The sequence below is a fragment of the Phasianus colchicus genome, chromosome 2, assembly GCF_987193195.1.
Source record: "Phasianus colchicus chromosome 2, bPhaCol1.hap1.1, whole genome shotgun sequence".
Lineage (NCBI taxonomy): Eukaryota > Metazoa > Chordata > Aves > Galliformes > Phasianidae > Phasianus > Phasianus colchicus.
The window spans coordinates 91,383,388-91,403,497 of record NC_143437.1 but is presented as its reverse complement, the minus strand read 5'-3'; the positions used below and the strand labels follow the sequence as shown (position 1 = coordinate 91,403,497).

General features: G+C 40.4%; 1 long non-coding RNA gene across 1 annotated transcript; it reads left to right on the top strand.

Annotated features, from left to right (window-relative positions):
- Window positions 1–122: 122 nt before the first annotated feature.
- On the top strand, window positions 123–18,829 carry LOC116240701 (uncharacterized). The gene is made up of 3 exons (XR_004169377.2): window positions 123–410; window positions 2,799–2,876; window positions 18,389–18,829. It is a non-coding gene; the product is annotated as an uncharacterized LOC116240701 (long non-coding RNA).
- The last annotated feature ends 1,281 nt before the right edge of the window (window positions 18,830–20,110 follow it).

The following is a 20,110-nucleotide window of genomic DNA, read 5'->3' as shown; positions in this document are numbered from 1 at the left end:
TTCGCCGCCCCGCCTGAGCGGAGCCGGGTGCCGAGCGCAGCGCAGCGCAGCGCGCCGCCCGCCCGGCACGGCTGCTGCGGCCGGGGCCGGGGCGACACCTCCCCGCCGCCCCTCCTCACCTGCCGCCGCTCCCCGCCGGAGCCGACCGCGGCCGCCGCGCCGCCGCTGCCATGTTTGCGGGGGCGGGGGAGCGGGCTTTCCCGTCACCGCGGCAACCGGCGCGGCGCCGGCCGGGCCCTGGCAGCGCCCGCGGCTCCCGGTCCGGGGGAGCGTAGGGCCCCGTCCGGGCCCGCCGCCGCAGCGCCCCTCTCGCTGCTCCCGCCAAAGCCTCGGCTGCCCGGGAATGCCGCTGCCCTCGGAGCACGAGGCCGGCGTGTCCGACTAAGCCCCAGCCCCAGCAGCTCTGCTTGGTGCGTGTGACGCTGTTGGTGTTTCCTACAGTCCTCATTTCATTTTCGCACAGACGTGCTTGTCTGTAAAAATCCCTGCCCGAGCACTCATTTTTCCATCATTCTGAACTGTGAGCTAGGGTCAGGTGTCCAAAGAACCGCAAGAGTGCTTTAAAACGACATTTTCTTGTCTGCTGCTTCTCCAGCAGAAGTCTGTAATGCTCGTGGGTTCCTTATGCATCACGGAAAGACCTGCAAGTCTGCCTGTGGCTGCCTGAGCTTTTCATGGTACCATATGATCATCAAGGTCACAGAGACCACTAAGATGATCTAGTTCAACCATCATGCCTGTGAGCGCTCTAGACCATGCCCCAAAGAGGGGCGAAGTGGCAGCAATTGGGTAACAGCAGTGCACTCATACCTGCTGGGCTGGAACAGGGCTGGCCCTGGGAAGCACCGGCTGCACCGAGCTGGTTGCTCCACATGCTCTGCATGCTAAGGAGACACACCTCCTCTTCATCCAGAAGCACCTGTAGAGCCAAAGGTCATAAGGCATTGAAATAGGGTTGCTTCTTCCACCATAGGCATCCTTACCAGCCCTGTAACTTCAGAAGCGTCATCCTTGATCAGTGCACAAGTGAGCTTATGGTGCTGACAAAGGATTCCTGTAATGACTTAGGAATGCTGTAATGGTAACTCTAATTTATTACTTAACCACACAAAAGGCACATTCGCTTCCCTTGAACCTGAAGTCATAGAACTTACACCAGCACTGCTCTAGCCCTCTCTACTGAAAATGAACTTAGCAAAGCAATATTTGCGTTTGTAAAGCAAGTGCACAAATGTTGGAAGGGCTGGGAAAGCCAGGAAGTTTTACAGTGCATTTCTAAACAAAATCTTAATCTCATTTGCAGTCCCTAATTTTGCAAGATGTAAAGTTCTTAAAAGCAAAGCCCTGAATTCCATTGCCCATCTTGCATTAATATTAACCAAATCTGAAGGGGGAAGGAGACAAAACACATTCCCAGTTATTAAAGACAGATCAGGTTTAGCATGAGTTTCCTCTAGAAGGCCAGTTCTTTATCTGCTCACTCCTTGTTCAAATTCATAAATGAAAATACCGAGAAGGCAGAGTGCAGTATTTCTAATTTACATTGACTTGTATTTGGGCAAGCTTAAGTAGTAAAAAAGCAATTCCTTTTATTTGAGTTCTGCATTTAGACTCTTAAAAAGATCACATAAGTTATCAGTCACCACATGACCCTAATATTTTAATCCATTGCCATCCATGTGCTGTTTTTCTTATCCTTATCTGAAACATCAGCTCTACCATTAAGCTTAAATCCTCCAAATACTTACAACTGTGTGCTCAGTTTTGGGCTCATGAAGAAATCCACTCTGTGTTCCCAACAAAAGTATGCACACAAAACTAACTACGTGCCTTCTTGGGGGTCTTTCTTAGTTTTCACAACTTTTTGTGTTTGTTCTTGTTTTTAATTTCTGATGTTTCATGTTTCTGTTTTTGGTTGTTTTTTTTTTTGTTTGTTTGTTTGTTTTTGTTTTCCCCTGGATAGCCTGGTCTAGTATTAGATATGGAGATTGGCGGCCCTGCCTGTGAGAGGGGGCTTGGAGCTTGATGATCCTTGAGGTCCCTTCCAACCCAAGTTATTCTGTGGTTCTATGCTTCTATGGTTCTATGCTTCTATGATTCTTTTAAACTCTTAGATGTTGGTGTGAAATTGTGGCTTTAATTGGGTCACTGAAAATAGGCCCAGTTGACTTTGAGAGAGCAATAGTCCAGATTTTCCTATTTATCTTTGAGACATCAAGGCAGAGTTGAGCACTAAAGTGGTCTTCTATCTTTTTTCTGCTGATCTGTTCTGCAGACGTCATGCTCACAAATTTATTATTTCCTTTTAAAGTAATTACACACATCTAATCAAATTTTCCAGAGTAAAAAGTTGACATCCACAGAACTGCAAAAAACAAAACAAAAAAAACAGTACACCAAGCCACTCAAATAGGAAGTTTCTTCCTCTAACCAGCTGCTTTGCCATGTTTTCTTAAGCTGTGTGGAGAGGAGGGCTCTGAAATCTTGTCTGAGAATCTTCTTGGATGGCATTTAACATGCTACAAACATCTTTATTGATGTAATTATGAGGAAGATTTGATTATTTTGCTTCTGAGCTCTGATCCCATCTTCCTTAAGGGAAACAAATAAAACAGGGAAAAAAAAAAAGTAAAAAAAAAAAACAACACGAGAGAAGTAATAGAAAATGCAACCTTTGTCTCTGACTCTCATAGAAGCCAGAGCTGTTTTGAAAGCAAAAGCCAGACAGCATGGCTTTAGCAGCTGGCAAAATATTATGCCACTGGAAATGTCATTTCTCTTGTGCTCTTTTTGTCCAGTCTCTCATCCGGTGGAGGACTGGGTGGAGTTGCTGACTGAACCAGACTCTCGGGAGACAGAAAGCGAAAATGAGAAAGGTAAGAAACAGGGAGGTGACCTGCCGTGTCATACCACAGTAACTGTTGGAGACTATTGCCATCAAGCTGAGTTTCACCATTTCCCAGTAATGTCAGGCATGCATCATGAGTCTCAGAAACATCCTTCTCCTCCAGCAGTGGCTCATACTTGGCTATTTTATGGCGAAAGCTGTCTTCACGGCTCTCTGCCAGTGCATAGCACAGGCTCTAGAGCATCCATATAACCTTTCCTGGATTCCTGTTTCACTTTAGCAGCAAGTGTTTTTTGCTTTCCGGAAAGTGGTTGTGCCAGAGTCCTAAGCTGGAGTTCATCTCATGAAATTTTTAACATCCAGATGTGTAATCTGATATTCTCAATTTCTAATCAATGTGGAGAAATCCTGTGTATTTTTGCAATTCTCACCTTACTTTTCTTAGCTGTTTACTGTAGGCATCAAACTATAACCACAGCAAAGCTTATAAAAGTGAGCATTGCCAGTGTTACGTGCTCAGAACTGTAGGGGAGGTAAGTTCAGCAACCAGTGGGAACAGCTCAGGAATGGCAAGACTTACTTCATGTTTTCCCCCATACACTTTCTAGTGGCTCCCTAGCAATATTTTAAGCTAAAACACATGTAATATGTATGAGAGAATACATATTGTGATACAATACAGTTTTCTGGATGAATACAGTACAGTTCTGCAAGCCTTCGCAGTGTCCAATCTTACTGACATAAAATATTTATGTTGCACTCTCCTGTACACATATTAATCATGAAAAAACTGTTCCAAAGCAGATTGCCGATGATTGCATTTTTAATTTTTTGGAACTGAAGTGCAATTCCTAATTAAAGCAAATTGTAAAATACATGCCAGAAAACCACCTAAAACAGTCTAGTTTTATTTTTACACTCTTAGATGTCTATTTTAAGCCTTTTCATTTTGAAAGGGAGGTCCAACCCTACAAGGGGCGAGAAGAAGTCTTCATTTTCTAGCCAAACTCAGTTCTTATTGATAGAAATAAGGCTTGGAAAGAAAGCCAATTCAATTTAAAATACTGACATGTAAACGAAAGCTGTTTCTGGCTTGGCATATTACTTATTCAGTCTGGCCCTTTGTCCAAAGAAAATGTGTGAGGGAAAAAAGTAAACGCTTCTGAAAAATCCACTTATTAAAAAAAAAAGATTGACAGCTAGTTGAAATACCAAAAGTTTTACAGGAAGCAGATCCAGTGCATGGAAATGCGTACTAAATTAATTTATACTCTTTCATTGCAATTTATTATAGAGATTTTGTGTCCCCAGGGGTGGGATAGCAAAACCAGAAGACTAGAATTGATGGCAAAGATTGTTAGACATGGAAACACATTCTTATGAAGATATATCAATACTATACTTCAGAATGGAAACAAATAAGAGGGAAGTGAATAAATGCATGCAGAAAAATACTGAAAAGGTACTGAAATAGAATTGCCTTTTCTCACCAGAAATAAACAAGCAAACATTCATTTAATCAAAAGGTAACACATTTGTAACTGACAAAAGGAAACATATTTTTCAATTGTGTAAATGCACATTTCCAAAGAACGTCATTCCTTCCAGAAACAGGAAGTTTGTGAGGATAACAAGAACATCAGGTAACACAAGTAGAAACCAAAATATCTAACACAATGTATAAACTTCGTGTTTCAGGGAATATGCTGTTTTTAAGAAGCTAAATGATAATAAGAGAGTTTTCGTATGAGAGTATACTCCATTATTTTCTACTGCAGGATTTCCTGCTGTACTGTAAATCAAATTGACATTAACCTCTATTGGGCTATTGGAAATAAGCTATTAGCATATAGACTGATTAAGTATATGAGTGCCTGACCTCACCATTATTATTTCCAAAAGGTTTTCCTAAGCACAAAAGAGATAGCATATAATAACTTGAAATAGTTCTGTTCTCTGCAATACGTGCATTGGATAGAAAGTACACTCAGAGGACTGCAAGTGCTAAAATTTCATTGTCTACAGGAAACAAATGTCATAACCTTAAAAGGGCGCATTTCATCATTTTTAAGGTATTGTATTTTTATATTGTTTCATTCAGAAAGAGTTTTCCAAAAAATCTAGTTCATTTACAGTTTTGAATTATCAAAAGCTGTTGAGAATGGAAAGTTATAAGACTAACTCTCAAATACTGAATCCACAGAGTGCAGTACTTATAAAAGATAATATCCAGACTCACACCAGAATAGCAAAAATAATCAGGCATCATCATCCTCTAAATGACTCGGATAAGTTTGCAGTAGAATTAGTAGAGTTAAAGAAATTTCCCCAGCACATTATTTAGTTGACAGTAAGACTTTGGTTGCAAAGTTAAGCCTGTTGTACCTGATATATCATAGAGTAGATATACCAGCAATCTAAACAGGCAAGGCACTCTGACAAATAGACCTTCCCACCATTATCTGACAAAACAAGGCATACTATGGTAAAAAGGGGCTCTGATTTGCCTATGGTTGGTAAACACGGCTGTTTACCAACACAGCTGCTTTGGCCATAATTGACATTTCCACATTACGGGGCTAGGGTAAGATCCAGAATCATGGAATTACAGAATCATTCAGGTTGGAATGAATATGTTAAGGTCACTGAGTTGAGCCACTGACCTGACTACCAAATCCAATACTAAACCATGTCACTTAGTATCCACATGTCTCTTAAATATTTCCATGCATGGTGATTCCACCACCTCCCTGGGCAACACTTTGAGTGCCACATACAAAGGGATGATCCCTTCACTGATTCTGCTAGCCACACCATTTCTGATGCAGGCCAGTATTCCACTGGCCTTCTCAGCCACCTGGGCATGCTGTTTTCTTTGGAGAACTAACTTTTTGCTACACTGTTGGTCCAAATCAGAGGCATAAGACTTCTGATGAATGTAGAGCTCACCTCTACATTTTCTTGTTTGGAACCCTGTGAGAGCAGTTCTCAAAAAATATCTGAAAAGACAGACAGAACAAAAGTGATTGGCAAAGAATAAGAAACATTGCAGTTCAACATTTCTTGTGCCAATTGACATCAGCAGTGGATAACAAAGAAAGCTACTCTTTGTAAAGGAAGAATCTCAAGGTACCTGCATATGACTCTCCTGGGGCCAATTATTCTGCAAATATTTCTCAGTGATGCAGTGAGCATATAAGTTTTCACTAGACCATGCAGGAAGGAGCTAAAATTTTTTAATTAAGTCCTGCTTAAATTCTGTTAGCTGTCATTCTGCCTTTTAGAGCCAGGTGCTAGCCCAACCGTAACCAAACCTTCAAACCATCTAAGCAGAGAAAGGGCTAGGGGAAAAAAAGAAGTGTGAGAATAAAAAGCTATTCCAGGGGACAAGAAAGGTTACAGACTCAAAAAAGAGACAGGGCAGCAGAGCAAAGCACCTCTCACCATCCATCATTCCTGGAATGTGCTTGGGCAAGCAATGGGTGCTGCTCACAAGATCTCTCCCAGTTGACACGAGAAGCAAGTGATAGAACTGGCAGGGTACCCTCGACTGTGCTTGTTTCTCCTGATGTCTTGAATGGCCACTTTGGAGAGGAGGCTGATGAATAGTCCTGTGCTTACTGTCCCTTGTATTACAAATATCTCAGGTAATCATTAATGAAAATGTGGTTGAAGAGTGTGTATTCTTTAATCTAGGAGGGAATGAAATGCTGTTGTGCATCAAGAAGGCCTGCTTTTTTTCTGTCAAATGTGATTTAATGAAGAATTTTATTTACTTTTAATTTCTATTCTTTCCTGACATTTAAAATGTTCCTTATTTGCTGTAGTAATAATGGGCTTCTGATGTGAGAAAATAAATTACATGCTTCCTTTATAGAGCAGCTTCAGTGCAATGATCTGAAAGTATTCACATATGTTAGTGAATTAATCCTGATAGTGTACTTCTCAAATGACATCTTCATAACTGGAAACTGCATCTTATCTTTTTTGCTTCTTTTACATAGTTTACTATTACTGGAATCAAACAACAAATCATGATTAATAATAAAGTTCTATATATGCTGGAAGGCAAAATACACAGATTTTTTTCAGCAAGCTTTGTCAAATCATTTACAAAACAAACATAAATTTCCTGACTTCGCATTCTTGCTGTTTATTTACTAACCTATTTTATTTTTCAATACTGATCTACACTTGCAAGTATTGTTTCCAAACTGTCAATAAGTAGTCATGGATTGTCTGTCCAATCCGTAAATACATTTATTTCAGTGACTGAAAACACAAATTATTCCCACAGTGCAACCTCCTACAGTCACAGAAGCTTTCATGCAACCTACAGCAGAGGAGGAGCATGACGTTGTCTCATTTATGTTTATCCTAACAGCCTCCCTGTTCCGCAATGTCCTGTTCCTTTGAAGCAATTGTCCCCTTGGATCAGTGTGATTCAAAACCTTCATATTTGAGAAATCCTTACTTTCTCCAGTCCTAGCCCAGATTACAGGCAGGCAGACACTGTGGGCATTGCCTCTCATAAATTGAGAAGACACTTAAATACTGTGCTTTTGTCTGGAAGGAAAGATAGAGCATGAATCTCCTCAATCTGGAGAATAGGGAATGTGCAAGGCTGTTTATGGCGCATCTGTAGGAAAAACACATTTATGAGCAAAATAGAATAGATGCAAACCCAGGGAATTAGAAGCTATATTGCTGAAAGATGAGCATCTTTCCTGAACAGTAAAGCGATACTTACATTAGGAGGACAGAAGTCCATCTGCCCCAGCATCCTGTCTCTGACAATTGTGTTTATGAAAATAAACAAGGCACAGAGCAAGTTCAAGGTGATACTTCCCCTGGCATATCCTGCCAGCATCAACTTCCTATGCTAGTGGCCATACCAGCATCTTTAGTTTTAATAAAATCTGCTTTTGTTGTTGTATTTGACTTCATACAGCAGTGTATAAGAAATTTTTTGTTTGTTCGCTTTTGATTTGTTTTTTTTTTTTTAATTAATGGGGAAAAAAAAACCCACAAAAATTTAAGCGACAGAACAAATAAAATGATGAGAAAGATAGTATGGGACAGTAGTACCTAACAAAAATCTAGTCACAATCCTACTGGTGGTGTAATGCCATCTGCTGTAACAAGTCCCACTGTGTCGCCACGGACAGCCTTCCAGATTCCTCTGAGCTGCACACATAGCCAGGGTGCCCAAGGCTCGGGTGTGCCTTTGCTCTGTCTTCATAGCAAGGCTTTCAGAGCAGGAGATTTAAAACTTCCTATCGCTGGCAGAGAATGAAAGTCTAGCCCAAAGCCTACTAAGCATTTCACATTTTATTGTCATTGTAAAACAGGGGTACGTAATCCCTTTTCCTTCAAATGCTCTATGAGTATGAGAATGCCAGAGGAATATCAAGTCCAGAATTGGAGATAAATACTCAGATTCTAATTTATGGCAGTACAGAATTATGCGCAGTATAGAGGCATATATGGAGGTATAGAATTTTTGTTAAATAAAACAATGCAATGAAAAATGTATTGAGAAAAAAATACATTGGAAAATGGTAGAAAATACAAGCTAAGCAACAACGGAGGCAGTGTGACAGATGGAGTAACAGATATGGCTTATAAAATTATACCCATATAATTTTCACTCCATTCTGTAACATAAGACTTGTCACTCAAAACAGTTCAAAATTCAAAATCGCTTTAAAGCAAGTTATTATAGCCTCAGTAAAACCACATGTGAATCTCCTATTTTGAATCAAGCATTTAAATTAGTTTTGCTTACTATACTTTGAAAGTCTTTGAAAAGTAGATTAAATTATATTTGCCTTCAGATACATAGGCTTACTATTAATTTGACTTTGTTTAGTTCTCTGTTTCCAAAGAAAAGTATGCAAACTTAAATTAAAGAGTACTTGAAGAGTAAGAGTACAGGAGTAAAGGGAGTTTTATTAATGCACATCAAAGACACACCTGTAGTTAATTGAGATCACTTTCCTGAGTGCTCCTACATAATCAAGGCTGGAGTGACACCCAAATGTGGGAAACTGCTGTAGCTTTAGATAATGATAGAGTAAGGAAGAGAGCTATAAATATTTCTACAGAAGTCATTACTCAATTTTGATTATTAATTAGTTTTCTAATAAAGTATGCAGGAACTGGTGGCGTTTACCTAAATTTTCCAAGAGCAAGAGCCATTCCTATTAATTTTCTCCTCTTCCTAGTGGATTAGCATGAAAACGTATGTTACCATACACAGATAGAGTTTATTTTAATTTCTGTGCTTAGATCAACTTACTGAAATCTTGGCCTTGTTAAAATGGCCGACAAAAGTTTTCACTGACTTTAGCAGAGGTGTATTTTAATTCACAATAACACAGTACAAAAGGGAGACTAAAAAAAGCCCTACATTTCTACAGTCCGGGAACATCAATTTAATCTAAACAGATATGTTAGCAGATTAGCTCTTGGTAAAAATTTCTCTGTGGATAGATCAAGTTGTGTTAAATTTGAGGTTTTCTAATCTGTTAATAAAAATACTGATGGATCCAGGTATTTTTATTGTCCCTTATACTTTTGAGATCAATATTAAAAATGAGGTTGTTTTTTTTTTTTTTTTTTACTCAGAGTTCACAATGGAAAAATTCACTTCATCTACTTCAAAAATTACTTAAAAGGTGTGATTTTTTTTTCCTCTCCATTCCCTCTCAATCATAGCAGCGATATCAGATACATAATATGAAAGAAGACGTGGCTTTTGTCCCATTTCTTCTGGCAGATTCTTACCTAAATTGGTTCTGAATGAATAATTGAAATAAAGGACATCAAATTCAACAGGTGTCAGGCCAGGTGCCTAAATTCTATGACTCTAAAATTCAGATTATTTGAACTTATGTCCACCTGAACAATTCAAAAGACTCTCCAATGAGAGTGGAAGGGTACTGAAAAAAAGCCTGTCCAAGCTCTGAGGTGCCTCTTACTTGGTAACAAGCTGAGTCCCGCAGCTGGAGCTCCAGCCCTCTGAAAAGTTCTGGTCCAGTCTGCCTGGCAGATTTGGGTTTTCCGTATGTTGCTGTAGATGTGAAAAGTAGTCATGTGCAGAGTTTGAAGCAGAGCATTCTAGCCATGACATTTTCATTAAAGGTAGTCTTTGGAGTCCAGCTTATACAAGGAATTCAGTGGATTTTCTACATACTTTATCAACTGTGCATATAATCTACACTTAGGAAATCTAGATGGCAGTTTATGTGGTTTAATCCTAGCAGATTTGCCTGCTTCTAACTTCGTCTTCATTGAAAATAGTTTTCTTACAGTTTAATTTTTCCAAAGCCAGGACTCAAATTCAAGGTGCTTCCAAAACTTTCAGTTTTTCAGCAGTTGCTGTCCATCACTGTTCGCAGTGCATCAGCATGTAAATCAAGTGCACATCACCAAGGAAACTGGAAATATGATTCCTTACACCTTTCTTAGTGTATCTCCAGTGAGACGTAGGTCTACAAAAATCTCTATTTTCCACTTTTTTATGTCACCTAAAATATTAGCTCCAAATAAATTTTTCCCCAGGTGCTGTCATAGTTAAAATAAAGGTCTGCTCTAAGGCTGGTGCATACAGGTGGGCTGTAGTGATTTGTGTGACTGTCTTATTCTGAGTGTAGGTCAGGCAAAACAGACAGCATCCCTTATGTTTAGAGGTAAGGGAATATAAAGCTTGCTTCAGACACAAGGGTTTATTCCATTTATGAATTGTTTAGGCTAAAGCTGGAGAGATTTATGCCAGCTGAGAATTTGCTTATGTGTAAGAAGCCTATTTCAGTTTAGAGAGTTCATAGACTTTAGTAAATGCTTCAATTAGAAGAGTTTATCTTCTGTGAAGAAATTCACATACCAGTACTTTCTTCTTATAAGAATTCTGAAACTTAAATTTGCATACTTTTCATTAAATTTCAAATAATGTAATTCTTTAATGGATTTCCCATTCTTTCGAATGTTGGTGAATCTATGTATTCCCATGCTACAGTTCATGTAAAATCACTTGATTCTTTGAAATCCCACTGTATGCTTCTCCTGGCTTTATCAGTCCCAATGTGTACTTGGCATACAACCTTTTGCTTTTAAAATCAAGATAATTTACCATAATTTTCAATTGGTCAACAACTTTCATCTGTTGTTAGCAACAAAAAGCAAAAGACCTGTCAGTTACTTGGGACTGAGACATTCAAATACTTCAGAGTATTGTAGATCAATATAAAAGCTAATAAGCTTACATCTCCTATGAGGACAAATGTTTTGATGTACAAATGCCATTTTAAATAATTCCCCATTGTGGTGTTATTGCATAGTGCCATAATCTCATAATCCTGCTTCTGCAAGCATGTTTTTAAATCTTCATGCTAGATTTGGCAATTGGTCTGTTGCTCTTGAGGGTAAGCAACATAATCAGTCATCCTACATTTTGCTCTTAAGAAAAACCCAGTAAGTAAAGTTTCCTTTAAATTTCAAAGCAAATAACATCTGGTTTAGTCATCCTGTGCAAGGATGAGTTCAGCAGCACAGGAGCCTGCTCTTGATCTGCTCTGCCACTGCCTTTAAAGGCAAATATTGAACTGTTTCAGATGGTGTAGGATAACTCAGCTATCTAGTCACCAAATTAATCAATTTATACATAATAGATCATAACACTCTTCTTTTGCTTTATTCTTAAAGAAAGGCTTGGCACTTTAATGCAATACGGCACCACATCCTTCTTGTGTAAGCTGATGAAGCCCAGCAGTGAGGTCATTTCAGCGAGAATCAAGCATATCTCACTGACCTAGATAGCAAGCTGCATACCTGTTGCACAGCTGAAACCTAGTGTACTATCCAGAAGATCAACTGAAGATCACTAAAGCATATACTTTAAGCACCGAACTCCCTATGCACAGGACCTGGAAGCTCCCTGTGCTGCAGGCATCCCACTTCCCCAGATTTGACAGCCGCCAGATGAGAGGAGGTGCAGCAGCCGGGCGCTGAGAAGGAAATCATCTTATTTCTGCTAAGCTTCCTCAAAAAAGCTTTGGCTGTCTGGCGTACAGGAGGTTTTTTCAGTGTTGCTGCAGTGATACAGCAAGGGTGATGGCATCTCCTGTTTACAAAGTGGCCACAGCAGAGGCATTTCTGTGGCTGGGATCCTGGGCCTGACAGCAGTCTGCAGATAGCCATGGGCTTCTTGCTGAAGCAGGCCATAGACTAGCTAGAAGGAGGGCAGCTGGAGGACAAAAAGGAAGGGCCTGGCTTTAGGAAGCAGAAGGCTTCCTAAAGAATTATTCCTGAGGGACGCTCCTTCAGGACTGTTGCAGCTGTTCATTCATGTACAGAGCAACTACATTCCAGAAAGCTGGGTCTGGAACCCTAATTTTCTCTATTATCACTGAGGCATTTTTCCTGCAGAAGTGCAAAAGGAACCTGCTGTTTTCTCCATATGCACCTTTTGAACTATTGCCATAGAATACAATGCGATATAGAGAGAACTATCCTCACTGATAGCAATGGGGAGATTATTTATCCATGCACTTGCCAATAAAAAAAAAAATACTTTGCTCAAATTGTTTACCAAAACACTCCTCCAAGAAGTCTCCTACAGCATGTGCAGGCATGGGACGTGTGGCTCAGTGCAGAGACCCAATGGTGTTACACAGCTCCCATTTTGCTCAACAACCATTTAACCCACTGCCAATATTCCTCATGCTACTCATGAAAGCCCCCCAGCAGCATGGTCTGAGCCACCGAAGTGAGGAATTCCTTCCATAACTCTTTATAAAGCTCTGTTTGATGCTCAGCAGAGGTAATGCAGCCTCTATCTTAGCCGTGGCTACAAGAAAGAAAAAAAATTTTAAAGGGTATGTACCTGAACATTTATTGTGCATATTTGTCTTTAATTACTTGAGTCTTTTATTCTACAGAGAGATGCATAACTTTACTGTGAATTTTTTGAAAACTTCACTATCACATTAACTATGACAACCAATAGAACAGTAACTAGGCAAACAAAACTGAAGTTTTTAACCTAATTACAAAGAAGTGCAAAGAAACTCAGCTAGTCATATGTATATGCAGACATTTTCTCCATTAAGCAAGCCCATTAAGGGAAATGCCTGAGTAAACAACTGAACTATGCTAGCATATAAATCAATAGACCTAGTCAATAAAAATAGCCATCGCAGTGCTGACCCCCTCTATGAAAAAAGTCACTGGTGTTTCTCCTGCGGGTCTGTGGAAAAATTAATATAACATTAGTAAAACCTAGGTTTTGTTTGTCAGTACTGCCCAGGCAGGGGTTATGATGCATGATGGCAGGAGACAGGGAATAGATCACAGAGACCTCCTGCTTAAAAGTTATTGTTTTGGGTTGATAGGTTATATTTTTTATTCCAATTTAATTTTTATTTATTTATTTATTTTTCTTTCTGAAGGTGGGATAAGTTCATAATGTTCTGCAGCCTTAGCGTGTCTAAATTGTGCTAATGCAGCTGGAGGGTGACTCAGTACAACTTTTTACCCACCCATGTTGGCAGGGCAGTGACATTTCTAATGGGTTATTGCTGGACGTGCCTACTAGGGAGGTAAATTATGTGCTGAAGTACATTATAGAAAGCCAGTATGGTCTAAATGAATATTAGCTCCTCATGGTCCCAGGGCATGTGTAATGTCTGTAGGGAGCTGTTTCTTGTTCTTCCAGTGGAATTATATCACACCAAGAACAACAAGTTTCATGACTTGAAGTCATTGCTCTTGAAGCAACGCTAGTTCAATCAGCAATGAAAAGATCTTTATTGTAGGATAAGTGCAATAGGAAAAGAAAAGCAGTAGCTTTTCACTGTCACTAAATGTGCTTACATTGATAAAGCAGCGCATGGCAGCTTTGTTTTGTGCAAAGACGAGACGCTCCAATTTTGTTTGCTAGTGCATTTCTGCAACTGCAGGATAGTGAAGGAGGGCCATTGTGGCAACCATCTATAATTTCAGTCTCAGAATGAACAAAACTACTGTCCACAATAAAGAGAATGCACATTTTGTGTTTAATGGAACATTTATTTCCTTTCTACTCGTATGTCAAAATCATAGAATGGCTTAGGTTAGGACCTTAAAGAACTCCAGTCCCTCTGCCATGGGGAGGGGGCATGTGATTGTTTGTGTGCTATTGTACAGTAAATTTGTAGATTGTCTAAATTTGATTAATCTGTACAAAATCTGTCACGTTTCATAGTATCTATTATTCTTTCTGTTATCTGCTCTCTTATAATTTCCATCCATGAATGATTAGACATCTCTGAGAAGGTAATGTTATAACATGTAGAAATATTCCAAGAAAATACGGATTATTTGTATTGTGGCTTAGCGTACTATTTTTCTCCTACAAAATGGAAGTGTTTCAATTTTGGCCTGGAAGAATGATCTGCAGCACTGCAAAAAATGCAGATCCTTACAGAATGAAGATGCTCTTCACCAGAGACAAACACTGGCATTCAAAACATTATTGCCCATGTTTTGATTTTTATGTGGTCGGTAATGCCTCTGTATTAGTTCAAATGTAAAACAGAACACTTTAATGTAACACTGCACTTATCTCTCAACAAAGAGACAGAGAGTTCAGTGCATATGCTATGCCATCAGAAACAGCAGAATCTCTTATAATTTAGCACAAGCAGAAAACAAGCTATTTGCTCTTCAGCTAATGAATATCTTGTGTGGTTGGAAGTGTTCCATGAACCATGACCCTATAGTAAAATGTATTTCTTTTGCTTGTTACAGTGGTCAGTAGCTATTTCATTTTAAGCTATTGTACAGAAATCTAAAGCATGCAACTCAGCACTGCCAGTGCCTGTGGGGATGTTATGAGGCTGCTGCAAACATAACATTTGAGTCCTTTAGGGACAAGTTGTATCTTGAAGCTATTAAGCTGTGAATGAAAACTGCAGTGAAGCTTTGTGTGTTCTGATTGAACTGCTGAAAAGATGCTGGCTGATAATAATTTAACCTATGGTATATTAACACAAAAAATATGTGCAAGTGTTATTAAGGTCACGGCATAAGCTGCAGAAAGCAAGGAAAAAAAAAGTGGAAAGGTACATTTTATATTCAGTCCAAAACTGTTGTGTGTGATGTACAGTGTGACATCCAAAGTTGCTTAACATAACTCAGTATTTGCCATATCCCAATTTTATGTAACAGAACAAAGCAAAAATGTCAAATCTGTAGAGTGTACAGATTTGTGTGGCCCAATATTTAGTGGAATGTGGATCTGGGTATGGACTAGATGCAGTTATAGGGACAGAAAGAAACTTAAAAAAAAAAAAAAAAAAACAACACCCAGATGAGCCATTCTTCTATGTGTTTTTTAATAGGATTACTCTATTAGTAAAAATACATTTTCCAGTGGTAAAAACTGCTGCGTTGGCCTGATTGTTGCCTTCCTCTGATAAATACTAGGAGAATAGAAAATCTGACTTTTCCAAAAGTCCACTGGGCTACATCTATGAGGCAGAACTCCTGCCATCCATGATTTTATAAAGGTCCTGAGTCAAGTCCTAAGCCTGCAGGCTGCAAGGCAGCCACAATGTGCCTGGGCAAGTTCCCAGCCTGGACAGGGGGGAATCCACTCCCTGGGATGAGCACTGAGGGCACTGCCAGCATGTGGCAGCTTGGGCTTCGAGAGAAGCAGAAGTGCAAGACAAGTGGGGGGGAAAAAAGAAAAGGAGCCGAAAAGACCGGGTAATCAGTGTCAAAGACAGGGAAAAGCAACATGGCAAAAAACTGGGTATTACATAGCACCTCCTTCTGGTCTCCACAAATCTACCTGACAAAGACTGTACAACCAGTTTTCTCCGTCTGCAAGAACCCTTGCCTTATCCTAGGCAGACAGAAGAAAGCAGGTCAAATAAACACGCACGAGAGAATGAAAAGTTCAGATGACAAAGACAGGATGGAAAACATTTATTTGTTAGTTGTCGCTGCAGTCAGTTTATCTCCAGTTTAAATTTTGTTTCTGTTCTGTGCCTCTTGGCTCATCCACTTGACGCGCTGGTTTCCCATTCTCTGACTATCACTTGGTGGGTAAGATTCACCTCTGATTCTGCTCGGCTCAATGTTTTAGAAGGGTTTTCTGGGATTCCTGAGTAAAAGGCACAGGAGAACTATAAAATGCTGTTATTACTCTGGGCTTTAGTGAGGTCATGTATTAAGGACCTGATGTAATGGAAATAATGACAGTGACCCGCTCTTATCACATTCAGTATTTCTTATGTGGGAAGAGTCTTGACTGAAATCTTGCAGGGCTCTGCCATAAATGTAAGCATAAGGGAGGAATGTGTTAGCACATTTAAGGAGGGAAAGAAAGCATTAAAAGTATCTTAAAATCTAAATACTTAAATATTTCTTTTAAATCTATGTTTGGGCACTTACAGATGGAATTTAAAGCTGGTGAGCAATTCCAGATGTAACCACCTTCAAAAGGCGCTGGGAATACTGCAGCCCCCTCAGTCCCAGCAGAGAACTGGTCTGATATTTAGCTATGCATTCAAGTAACCTCAGACATTCAGCTCGGAAGATGCTGTCTGAAAACTGAATATTTGAAAAACCAACAAAAAAATTCCAGATCCTTTGTTAACAGCAGTTAGCCTTTTCCAAACATTGGGAGATCTATGGGACAGCTCACCGTAAATACTAGCAAAAACACGAGGAAACCAGTTTCTTCTTTCTGATGAAATAACTCCCTAAATCTTATTCCTTTGGACCAACAGTTGGCAATGCTCTCTCAGAGTTACTGCTCACTGCCAGCGTAAAAATGCTGGGGCTGATTCAGCAGCCATAGCACACTGTAAATATTGAAGCTCGTGGAAAGGAGCGCAGCGTGGGAGTAACCTTTTCCTCCCTTCTGCATACTTCCAGCCGCTTTATGCCCTTTTGCACAGTTGTGAGCTCTCAAACTTGAAGCAGAGAGCTGCTGAAGGCTCTGGAGGACTGTTGGAGGGGGAGCTGGGCAGGTGCTGTCGTTTGCTGTGCTGCCAAGAGGTTCAAAGGTGCTTTACTTCAGCTGCAGTGTGTGGAGTGGCGCCCGGTGAGATCCCTGCTTGTGCTGCCCAGGGCTGAGCATGAAACTCACTGGCTGATGGGAGGTGGGGATTTTTCCACTCTGAAGAAATCCTGCAGCCCAGGGACAGTGAAGGCTCAGGGATGCATCCCTGCTGGGGCAGGCAGAGGCACTCGAGCTACTTGGCAGCAAATCTTTTGTGCAGGTGCAGAGAGCAAAACAGATTCTCCTTGAGATTTATACATCAGTGAGCATAAAATATCCTCCTGCCTTGCATGAGTGTCTGAGCTTTGGGCCTTCTTTTCAAGGCTTAATATTCTGTGGAGAACAAGGGAGCCAGTGAAATGTTTCCTCTGCAGTGCCTGCTGGCTGGTGTCTGAAGTAGATAATACCACCCAAATGAGTGTGTTGTATCTCTGCCCGCAGACTGCTGAATTAACAGTGGTGATAATACATCACAGGCATTCATTTCCTGTCTGCTCGTTGAGGAGATGATATGCATTTGCTGTAGATTAAAATACCACAGCAAGAAGTAAACCAATCCAAATGGATCACCAAATTCACTCAAACACCACTAAAATGTACTCGTGTGACATCAGTCCCCCTGGTTTTAGCCTGGCCCTGGTCTTGTGGGTTTTGTTAATAGAGCTCATGCCATTTTCCACAGCTGTGAAATGGTGAAAACAGAACAAAATACTGACACATACTTTGTGTCAGTATAATTTGGTGGTATAATTGTGCAGATCTTAAAAATGGCACTCTTGGCCAACATTACTACAGTACTGCATTTTCCAGACCCAGGTTTAGCTTTCTGTAATGCTAAACTGAAAAATGACAATGGCTTTAAGCATGCTGGCATTTCAACTGCTCCACCTGAGGTATTCCTACAGGAAAAGGATATCTTTCCCATCACAGGACCAACCACCAGAACAGTTCTAGTGAATTTCAAGATGTACAGACAGGGGTTACAAATTCCAAACTGAACGTGTTTGGTGACATGGACCAATTGGGTACAGCCACTGCTACAGGACAAGAACCAACTGAAAATTCCAGGAGAGGAATGTAAGTAACTTCTACTTGGATTTCATTAAAGCTTGAAAGACCACACTGCTTCAGCATGAAGGGTTAGGTTACGTCCAGGAATAAAGTACTTTTTCTACAAGTTAAAATGTTTGTCTTGTGTTTTGTTGTTGTTCCTGTTATTTGTTTGGTTTTGGTTTTGTTTTGTCTTTTTTTTTTTTTTTTTTTTTTTTTGTAAAGGTCTATCTGATATTCTCTAGAGAAAATAAAAAACAGAGTGTGCAGAGCGTGTGTGTGGTTTTACAACAGGAAGATAAAAGGAAACGTTCAGAGCATGCTAATCATTAGTGCTCAACAGGAGAGAGCAGAAGTAGATTTATTTATGCAGTATAAAATGCAATCTGTGTTTGTGCTGTTGTAGAAGAGCTCACTCAGCTTCCCTCCATCACCAGAACCTGTCCCAGAGGAATAGACACCTCGGCCCATGGAGAGGGGCATACAGCACAGAGCATCCACCGTGCCAACAAAAACACAAGGCTCTGAGGTCACAGCTCTGAGCAGACAAGACCAAGGACCAAAGGCACAACTGTCCCACGTCCAAGGGCAACCCTGACCAGGAATGGGTGGCTGTCTGCTCACAGAGCAGCTACACGTGGTTTGAGTAACCAAGGTCACTGAGTTGGACTCATGACCCAGTGATTGGAGTCCTCGCCCTACTCTGAAAGGAAGTAGCAATCATCCCAGGCACTTATAAGACTCTTTTCTCTCTCGCTCCCCCACCATATGTAAAAAACATGCTTTTGTGACCAGGTAGACACCTTCTATTCTTCTGAGAAAAAAAAAGAAAAAAAGATTAAAAAAGCAAACATGCGTGCAGTCTTTCATATCCATCACCTCCAAGGCAGATTGCATGAAGCACCATGCTGGCTCTCATCATAATTTCAAGTAGTAATTGAGTCATATTTCATCACGTAAATGCACACTTAAAAGCACTTTATCACAGTTCTTACTGTTTCTGCACAGTTTTATCTCTATGCTATCACTCTATTGCTTTGGTGGGTGCATTTAATGCAAGGGAATCCCCACCTCTATGACTGTGCTATCATCTTGTGTTTTCAAAATTAGCACTTAGTTATGCTTCACGTGAAATATAGTGTGAAATCCCTGTGAAAAGATAACTATTTGCAAGAGCAACAGAATGTGGAGGAGAAAACAGAGAGGGGAGGAGAGCCACAGTTTGCTGATGTGAGATTGTTGGCTGCTTGAGAGCTTACATCTTTTTATTGGCAGTGTATCCTTCCTTCCTGCTGTATTTACTGTCTGCAGCCCTCAGGATCAGGTGGAACCTGGAAAACTTGGGCACGTAAGCATAAACTTTGAAGAAGTATTCTAATACTTTTTGTATTAAACACTTTTTTATTAAACTCAAAATGTATGAAACTTGTAACAAAATTTGGATGATTGTACTATATGCTCCAAGATTCTCTTTTTACAGATATTATAATTTGTACAGTATCAGCAGCAGGGCAAATGGTACTCCATAAAATCACCTGGGGCCACTCTGGCTAAAGGAAAAATAATATACTTTTTCCCCACTGTACTTATTACACTTTAACTTTTGGTTAGCTCTGAAGAGCTCAAGAAGTTGGACCAGATGATCTATTGGTCCCTTCCAACTGAACTATTCCTTTCCATTCTATGCTATTCTATGATTTGATTAGACTCTACTCTACTCTACTGTTTGAGCTTTCTATGCATTCTTCACAGAATTGCCAGGGTTGGAAGGGACCTCAAGGATCATGAATCTCCAACCCCCCTGCCACACGCAGGGCCATCAACCATTCCACCTAATGCTAGACCAGGCTGCCCAGGGCCCCATCCAATCTGGCCTTGAACACCTCCAGGGACGGGGCATCCACAACCTCCCTGGGCAGCCTGTTCCAGTACCTCACCACTCTCTCCGTAAAGAATTTCCCCCTGACGTCCAATCTAAATCTCCCCTCAGCTTAAAACCATTTCCCCTTGTCCTGCTGTCACTCACCCTTTCAAAGAGTTGATTTCCCTCCTGTTTGTAGGCTCCCTTTAGGTACTGAAAGGCTGCAATGAGGTCACCCCACAGCCTTCTTTTCTCCAGGCTGAACAAGCCCAGCTCCCTCAGCCTGTCCTCATAGGGG